The 7500-nt window shown below is 63.4% G+C and overlaps 1 long non-coding RNA gene across 2 annotated transcripts; it reads left to right on the forward strand.

Annotated features, from left to right (window-relative positions):
• The first annotated feature begins 47 nt into the window (after window positions 1-47).
• Window positions 48-2776, forward strand: LOC139044053 (uncharacterized). 2 transcript variants are annotated; one of them, XR_011501113.1, is made up of 3 exons: window positions 48-483; window positions 1771-2005; window positions 2289-2776. It is a non-coding gene; the product is annotated as an uncharacterized lncRNA (long non-coding RNA). The 2 variants fall into 2 exon arrangements; XR_011501114.1 differs by having other exon boundaries at window positions 345-483; window positions 2293-2776.
• Window positions 2777-7500: the final 4724 nt, after the last annotated feature.

A 7500-nucleotide genomic window follows, 5' to 3' on the forward strand; every position in this document is an offset into this window, starting at 1 on the left:
AACTAGAATCACCGCTACAGGTTTATCGGAGCGACATCAGCGTTCGTGGTGGATTGAGTCGTCCCCTCTGTCTCTCCCCTCCAGGGCACAACCAAAGGGACGTCTATCGACCCACCCACCAAGGATTCCCCCCCCCCCCCGCACGGCACAGCAGGATGCCTGAGAGATCCACGCAGCCCTACAGCGGCAAGTCACATTCGCACAGTCAAAATTCAATGGCAGAGACAAAACGTTAAGGTCAGTGAGAGGGAAGAGAATAACCGGCCCAGGAGCAACGGTGTGAAGAACACGGAGAAGACGGGTCCTAGACGCCGGGGTCCCCGGAGCAGTGATTTGATCAGAGGCCCGCAAACGTCCACGATCTCCACACCACGTTTATGGCCGACTGCGTGCGTGGGTCCTTTGGAATCGACCAGGCTACCGTCCGGGCCACTTTGGGACATCGTGTCCAGCTGCCCCGAGCGGTGGAGCTGTCGTTCAAGTGTAAGATGGGGCCCGTCCGGGGAGAGAATGGGGACGGGGAAAGGGAGGCCGCGGGAAGTCACAGAGTCTGAGGTGTTCGGGGGAGACTGACTCTTCTGAAGTGGAGGTGGTAGAAGGAGAGCAGCAGGATTTTTGGATTTTTGTTCCCTCTGTTAGGTATCTGGGTCCGGAGGAGAGTGGGGCGGGGGGGGGCGGGTGGTGGTGGTGGTGGTGGGTGTGAGGCTGAGGCGGGGCTGGTGTTTCCTTTCCGAGTCAGGTGGAAGAGCTCCTCCAGTGGAGGTTTTTAGACAAGGGGTCTGGTCTGGCAGGATGGGAGGTTGCGGGTTGAGCCACAGGGGAATCTGTCGTAGCTCAGACTCGGGCCTTTGAAGAAATAGACAGAGAGAGGAGTTTTGCTCTGTCTGTCACCGCAGCCGGCACCTCAGGAGCAACAACAGGAGGCTTCCCGAATGAGTGAAGGGGCAGGAGCCAGCGTGCCCCGTGCCTCTCTCAGCCCTGCGCCGGCAGGGAAGGAAGCAGGCAGGCAGGCCTCAGGGCTACTCCCGTCCTACTGCCCGGTGGTCCCTGTCCCGGCCCCGCCCCCACTCTCCCCCTGACCCTCACCGCTCCCCAGCCCTCTTCTCAGCCAGAGAGGCGATGGGGGGGGGGGCGGTGCGGTCCCAGAACAAGTTTCCTCTCATCCGCCATCATCTTGCCACCCTGACGACTTGGCCTGAGATCCGGCCTAGGCTGTACCCGTGTGTGGTTTTCCTGTGGACAAGGGGGCCGGTTCACCATTTCGGAAGAAACCCCTAGCCTTCCACTGCCGAGTCGCCAGCCTGGGAGGGGGGAGGGGGGAGGGGGGAGGGGAGGTCAGGCCCATTCATTCCGATGGGCCTGGCGTCAGGGCTTCATTCAAGTGCAGGAAGCTCTCTCCCATGGCCTCGGGCTTTTTCCCATTGAACGGCTTTCTTCAATTCCCCCACCCTTAGGCCGCAGTCCACCAAGGGCCGGGAGGCAGGGAGGGAAGATGTTGGGGCAGGGTGGCTGTCTGAGAAACTCGCCTCATCTGGGGCAGAAAGAGTGCCCCCCTCCTTTCTCTAACCCTACTAGACTGCTTGAGGATCACGGACGGTTTGGCTCATCGATGAGCCCTGCGTTATGGGCCCGGCAAGCAAACTCCTAACGGGCAACCCGCCGCTCTAGGCGTGTGTGGGTTTTTTGATCTTTCACCTTCAAGTTCGCACGACATCGGTCCGTGTCCCCCGCCCCGGCTTCCCATGGGAAATCCTCCGTCTCTTTCCACAGACTCACTGGCGACTTCACACAGTGCCTGCCTCCTCCTCCTTAGGAAGGAAGGAAGGAAGGAAGGAAGGGGCTGACCCCGTGGCCGAGCAGTTGAGTTTGCACGCTCCGCTTCAGCGGCCCGGGGCTTGGAAGGTTCGGATCCTGGGCTCGGACACGGCACCGCTCATCAAACCACGCTGAGGTGGCGTCCCACACGGCAGAACCAGAGGGACCCTCAAAGAGAATATAGAACTAGGTACTGGGGTGCTCTGGGGAGAAGAAGAAGAAGGAGGAGGAATAAAAAGAAAAGAAAAGATTGGCAATGAGCTCGGGTGCCAGTCTTTAAAAAAAAAAAAAAAAAGAGGAAGAAAGATGGACAAACAGGAACGAATCCCACTGACGGCACCTCCAAATGGTGGGGGGCAGGGGGGTGGGGGGGGTGGGGAGTGGCATCATCGGGCCAAGGGTGACTCTAAGCGTGATCCCGCGGTTGTGTTATTTGACATTTTATCGAATCGATTTATTATTTTATTTTTGAGGAAGATGAGCCCTGAGCGAACATCTGCCACCAATCCTCCTCTGTCGGCCGAGGAAGACTGGCCCTGAGCTGACATCCGTGCCCATCCCCCTCTACTTTCCAGGTGGGACGCCTGCCACAGCGTGGCTCGCCAAGCGGTGCCGGGTCCTGTGCCCGGGATCCGGACCGGCGAACCCGGGGCCGGCGGAGCAGAACGTGCGAACTTCACCGCCGCGCCACCGGGCCGGCCCCCGGAGTTGTTTTGAAAATCCAGTAAGGGGCTGGCCCCGTGGCCGAGTGGTTAAGTTCGCGCGCTCCGCTGCAGGCAGCCCAGTGTTTCATCGGTTCGTTCGGATCCCGGGCGCGGACACGGCACTGCTCATCAAACCACGCTGAGGCGGCGTCCCACATACCACCGCTAGAAGGACCCACCGCGAAGAACACACAACTACGTACCGGGGGGCTTTGGGGAGAAAAAGGAAAGACAAAAAATAAAATCTTCCAAACTCCAATAAAACTTTGAGTGAAGACGACGAGGAGGATGCGAAACGTATCTCACGCCTCCGAGCCGAGCCGTCCGTTTAGGTTTAGGAAGGGGGACGAGGACCCTTTGTAAGCGACATCCCTTTTTAAGCACCATTCTAAACCACAGAACAGAACTCCCTCTCCTCGACCCGGAGCGAGGAGGTTCCTGGGTGTGTCAGAGAGGGTCACGTCCTCTGCAGCACGAACGAACCGCCAGGGTTCGGCCACGGGAAAGAATTTCTTCCTCTCCAGGGGGACTAAAAGTCACCGACGGCAGCGGGCGTAGGTGCTATCCTTCCCGTCCAGGAAAGGCAGGGAGAACTTCAGCCGTGAAGAGAAGGAGGTCTTCCTCACTCCCCGTTTTGGGAGGGCCCCTTTGGCAGGGGAGTTTTGTCTCCTGATTTCAAGTCAGGAAGAAAAGGGAGAGAGAGAGAGAGAGAGAGAGAGTGTGTGTCCTTCTCGTGCCAGGTCGGTCTGAGGGGGACCTCCTCTGGTTTCCTCCCTTCCCAGGGAACGCCGTTCGCTCCTTCTTCTAGAAAAAGCTCCCAAAGCACCACCGCCCAGGATGGTCGACCTACGCCCATCGTCCCTCCTTTCCCAATCATTTCTACCGCGACAGAGGGACAGAGGCCCCTGCCCCATCCCCATCCCCACCCCCACCCCCATCGCCTGCCTCCTTGATGGCCAAAGGAGCTGCCTCTGAGAATGGAACGGGGCTTGGAAACCTTCTAGAGGGGTGACTCTCACCTGCCTGCCTGCTGGGAAAAGCACCACGCTGTCCATCGGACTGCTCTTTTGGGCAAACGTAGGCGTGCCACATAGCGATCGACAGCTATGGCGGGGGGGGGGGGGGCGGGGTGGCGTGGTGGTGCCCAGGATCCACGACACGTGACGGCTGCGGAGCACGACAGCCCTAAGACCTTGAGGGAGACGGGGTGGCGCGTGAATCCTTTCGGAACGAGAACGACAGGAAACGCTGACGGGGACGTGTTCTCCTCTCGAGAACACACCAACGCCTCGCACGGTGTCTGACCCGGGGTGCCTCTGACTTTTGTCATCAGAGACGATCCTCTCGACCGCCCCTCACGCTTTGGGGAAAAGGGGAGAGGGACTCGGTAGCACGGGAAAAGCCATCCATCCGCCCTTCCTTTCCGTCTTCACGGCTCCTTCTCGTGGAAAACGAGGAAGCCGTCCGGAGGAACGGAACACTGACCCGGGCCAAAGCGTGGCCCAGCCTGAGCCTCCAAAACCTTCTGCTAAGTGAGAGGTGCCAGACATCCAAGGCGACCTACGTTGCGATTCCACACAGAGGAGAGAGCTAGAACGGTCCAACCCTAGAGGGCGACAGCAGATGGCGGCGGCGGCGGCGGCGGCAGTGGTGGTGGTGATCGTGGTGGGGCAGATCCGGGAGTGGGGCCGTTTTTTCTTTCGGGGGGAGGGGATGGAAACGGAAACCTTCTGGAAATAGATAGCCGTGACGGATGCGCCACCTTGGGGAGAGAGACTCCCGAAGGCCACTGGCTTGTGCCCCGTGGAAAGGATGGATTCGGTGGGATGGGAATTCTACCTCCGTGTAGAGCGTGTGGTAAACCACGAGGTAGGTGGGTGGGTGGCCTCCCTGCCTCGCCTCCACCTAGACGTCCACACACAGAGACCGACGAGGGAGGGAGGGAGGGAGGGAGGGAGGGAGGGAGAGAGACAAGACTGACAGAGGCCGAGGCCGAGGCCGAGGCAGTGAGCGAGTAAGTGATCGACCCTGGCCATAGGGATTCCTCAGAGGGCGTCTCTTGGCTCCCCAAACGAAGAATGTGTGTGGAGATCGAGAAAGATCACCGACCTAGGAGAACCAGCAAGACTTCCTCACCCGCCAGAGAGCCGCTGGGCCCCTGCCGTCCCTGCCACCGCCACCCCTACCCCTCGCCTTTGGCAGCGACGCCAACGAAAGGCACGCAGACGAGTGGGAGAGTCGTGTGGTGGTGTCCCCCAAGGAAGGTGGGTCCATGCCGACGAGCGGTCGTCGGCGTGTGGAAAAGCCAGAGGCGGGCTGACTAGAAGGAGGGCGTCCTGGAGGAAGGGGCCAGGGTGTGAGGGAGAGAGGCCTGTTCCTCTTCCCCTGTCGGTCCCAAGTCAGGGGCCCAAAGGAGGAAAGCTGTCCGTTCCTTTCCGACTCGGACGGTTCGGGCGGAACCGACCGATCCCCGCGGCGGCGCAGTCGGGGCTTTCTGGACCAGAACCCCTCTCTCTGTCGCCTTTCGACCACACGCACGCTTTAGAGGCCAAGGGAAAATGGATCGGGTCTCTCTGTCTCTCTCCCTAGAAAACAAGGGGCCGGGGGCCGAGCCCGTGGACGAACGGTCAAGTAGCGCCCCCCACCCCGGCCCCCGGCTTCGACGGCCCAGGTTTTCACCGGTTCGGATCCTGGGCGCAGCCCCAGACCCAGCATCGCCCTTCAAGCCACGCCGAGGCGGCGTCCCACATAGCAGAAACGCGAAAGACCTACCACTGGAACCTACAACTATGGACGGGACGGGACGGGACGGGGCGGGGCGGGGCGGGGCGGGGCGGGGGTGGGGGGGCGGCTTTGGGGAGCAGGAAGAAAGAAAAAATAAAAGAAACACAAGGACGGTCATCGCGATAGTTCTTTCCACTTCCATCCATATGTTAACAGGACCCAAGTTTCCCGACCTCCATTTGGATGTATGTTAACTAAATGGAGAAGCTATTCAAAGGACTCCTCTAAAGAAGTCCACGTTCTTCTTTCTAAATGATAATGAAAATCATTGTCACCACCGCTCTTCCGACCCTCCATGTCCAGACGGCCTCCCGCCCCTCCCCTATCCCCAACTCCCGCCCCGCCCCGCGCCGACCCCCGACCCCGGCATTCTCCACGCCCACCTTTCCCTCTCCACTCCTACCCCCCCCCGTCCCCCGCCGCCCGGGACACCGCACCCCGCGCCCCCCCCCCCCAATCCAGGCCGGGCCACCTGGTCGACCTCCTCGAACACTATATAAGAGGATGCCGGGCAGCAGGTGGCGCCCGACAAGCGGCCTCCTCACCGGCCGGACGGATCAGCCTCGCGGGGGCGGGCGATGGGGAGGCGTTCGTCCAGGTCAGGTCAGGTCGGGGGAGGGAGGATGCCGCGCCGGCCGGCCTGGTGCGTGGCCTGGTCCCGATCCACCCCGCGTCTCGTTTCTCGGGCCGGGACGAGTACAGGCGGGGAGGCCGACTCGGTCACGGAAAGCGGCCTTGGGGAGGTTTTGGCGAACGTCCCTGTCCCGGGGCCGTCTGCCGACTAGGGGACGGAGTCCTCCTCCATGCTCCTTCTCGCCCCGAGTCGGGCGGGTTGTGGGTCGCGCGGTCGACTTGGCCATTTCCCCGGAGGCATCCTGCCTGCCGGGGCTCCCTCCCTCGGGCCGGTGCGAGCGGTCCTCGGGCGGCCCGGGAATTTGGGCCGCAGCGAACGAACGAACGAAGCCCGTCCCTCCTGCGTCGGCACCGATGAGACACAGCCCTGGTGGATGGAGCCGCTTTCCTCGGGTTTCCTTTTGCTTTCGGCCGCTGCTGCCACCAAACCTCCCTAAACGATAGGAATGAAAACGGGAACCGTTGGCATAATAAAAGCGTTTTGGTTGGCGTGTTTCTTGGCTTTTGGGGACTCGAGAGGTATGATGGATGATCTCCGATTGACGTTGGGAAGGTCTATTTCATCCCAGTCGCACGAACCCCGAAAACGTGGCGGCTGGACGAGGGAGGGAGGGAGGGAGGGAGGCCAACCACGGGATTTCCGCACGACCAGCTGATGGACACGAGCGCCCCGTGAGCCGGGCGGAGGGCAGCCGCCCGGGTCTCGCAGCTACGTGCCCGCGGAACCCTCGGGACTGCGAGAAGCCGGAGCGACCCGCAGCCATGTGGCGCTCGGCGCGGACATCTGGTCGACCCGCGCGCCACGGGACCCGGGGCCCGAGTCCGGGCCGGGCCGCCGGTCGACCCGGCAGGGCGGCTGCCCCGGGGGCCTCGCGGCTGCTCGTCCGCAGCCTCCAGGGAGCCCTCGGGGCTCCGAGAAGGCCGAGCGCCCCGCGGCCCCACGGCCCCGCGGCGCTCGGTGCGGACATCTGGTCGACCCGCTCCCCCCCCCCCCCCGAGACACGGGGGTCGGGTCGCCGGTCGACCCGGCAGGGCGGCGGCCACGGCGGCCTCGCCGCTGCTCGTCCGCCGGGTCGCCGGAGCCCTCGAGCCTCCGAGAAGGCCGAGCGCCCTGCAGTCCCGCGGCGCTCGGCGCGGACATCTGGTCGACCCGCGCGCCGCCGGACCCCGTGGCTACGAGTCCGCGGGGCCTTCGGAGCCGACAGAGGGCCGGGAGCGCACCCAGAGCACCCAGAGACCCGGGGCCCGGCCCCGAGCGCCGCGGACATCTGGTCGACCCGCGCGCCCCAGTCCGGGGACCAAGTCCGGGCCGGACAGCTGGTCGACCCGGCAGGGCGGCTGCCCCGGGGGCCTCGCGGCTGCTCGTCCGCAGCCTCCAGGGAGCCCTCGGGGCTCCGAGAAGGCCGAGCGCCCCGCGGCCCCACGGCCCCGCGGCGCTCGGCGCGGACATCTGGTCGACCCGCGCGCCGCCGGACCCCGTGGCTACGAGTCCGCGGGGCCTTCGGAGCCGACAGAGGGCCGGGAGCGCACCCAGAGCACCCAGAGACCCGGGACCCGGCCCCGA

This window comes from Equus asinus, unplaced genomic scaffold, assembly GCF_041296235.1.
Source record: "Equus asinus isolate D_3611 breed Donkey unplaced genomic scaffold, EquAss-T2T_v2 contig_55, whole genome shotgun sequence".
NCBI lineage: Eukaryota > Metazoa > Chordata > Mammalia > Perissodactyla > Equidae > Equus > Equus asinus.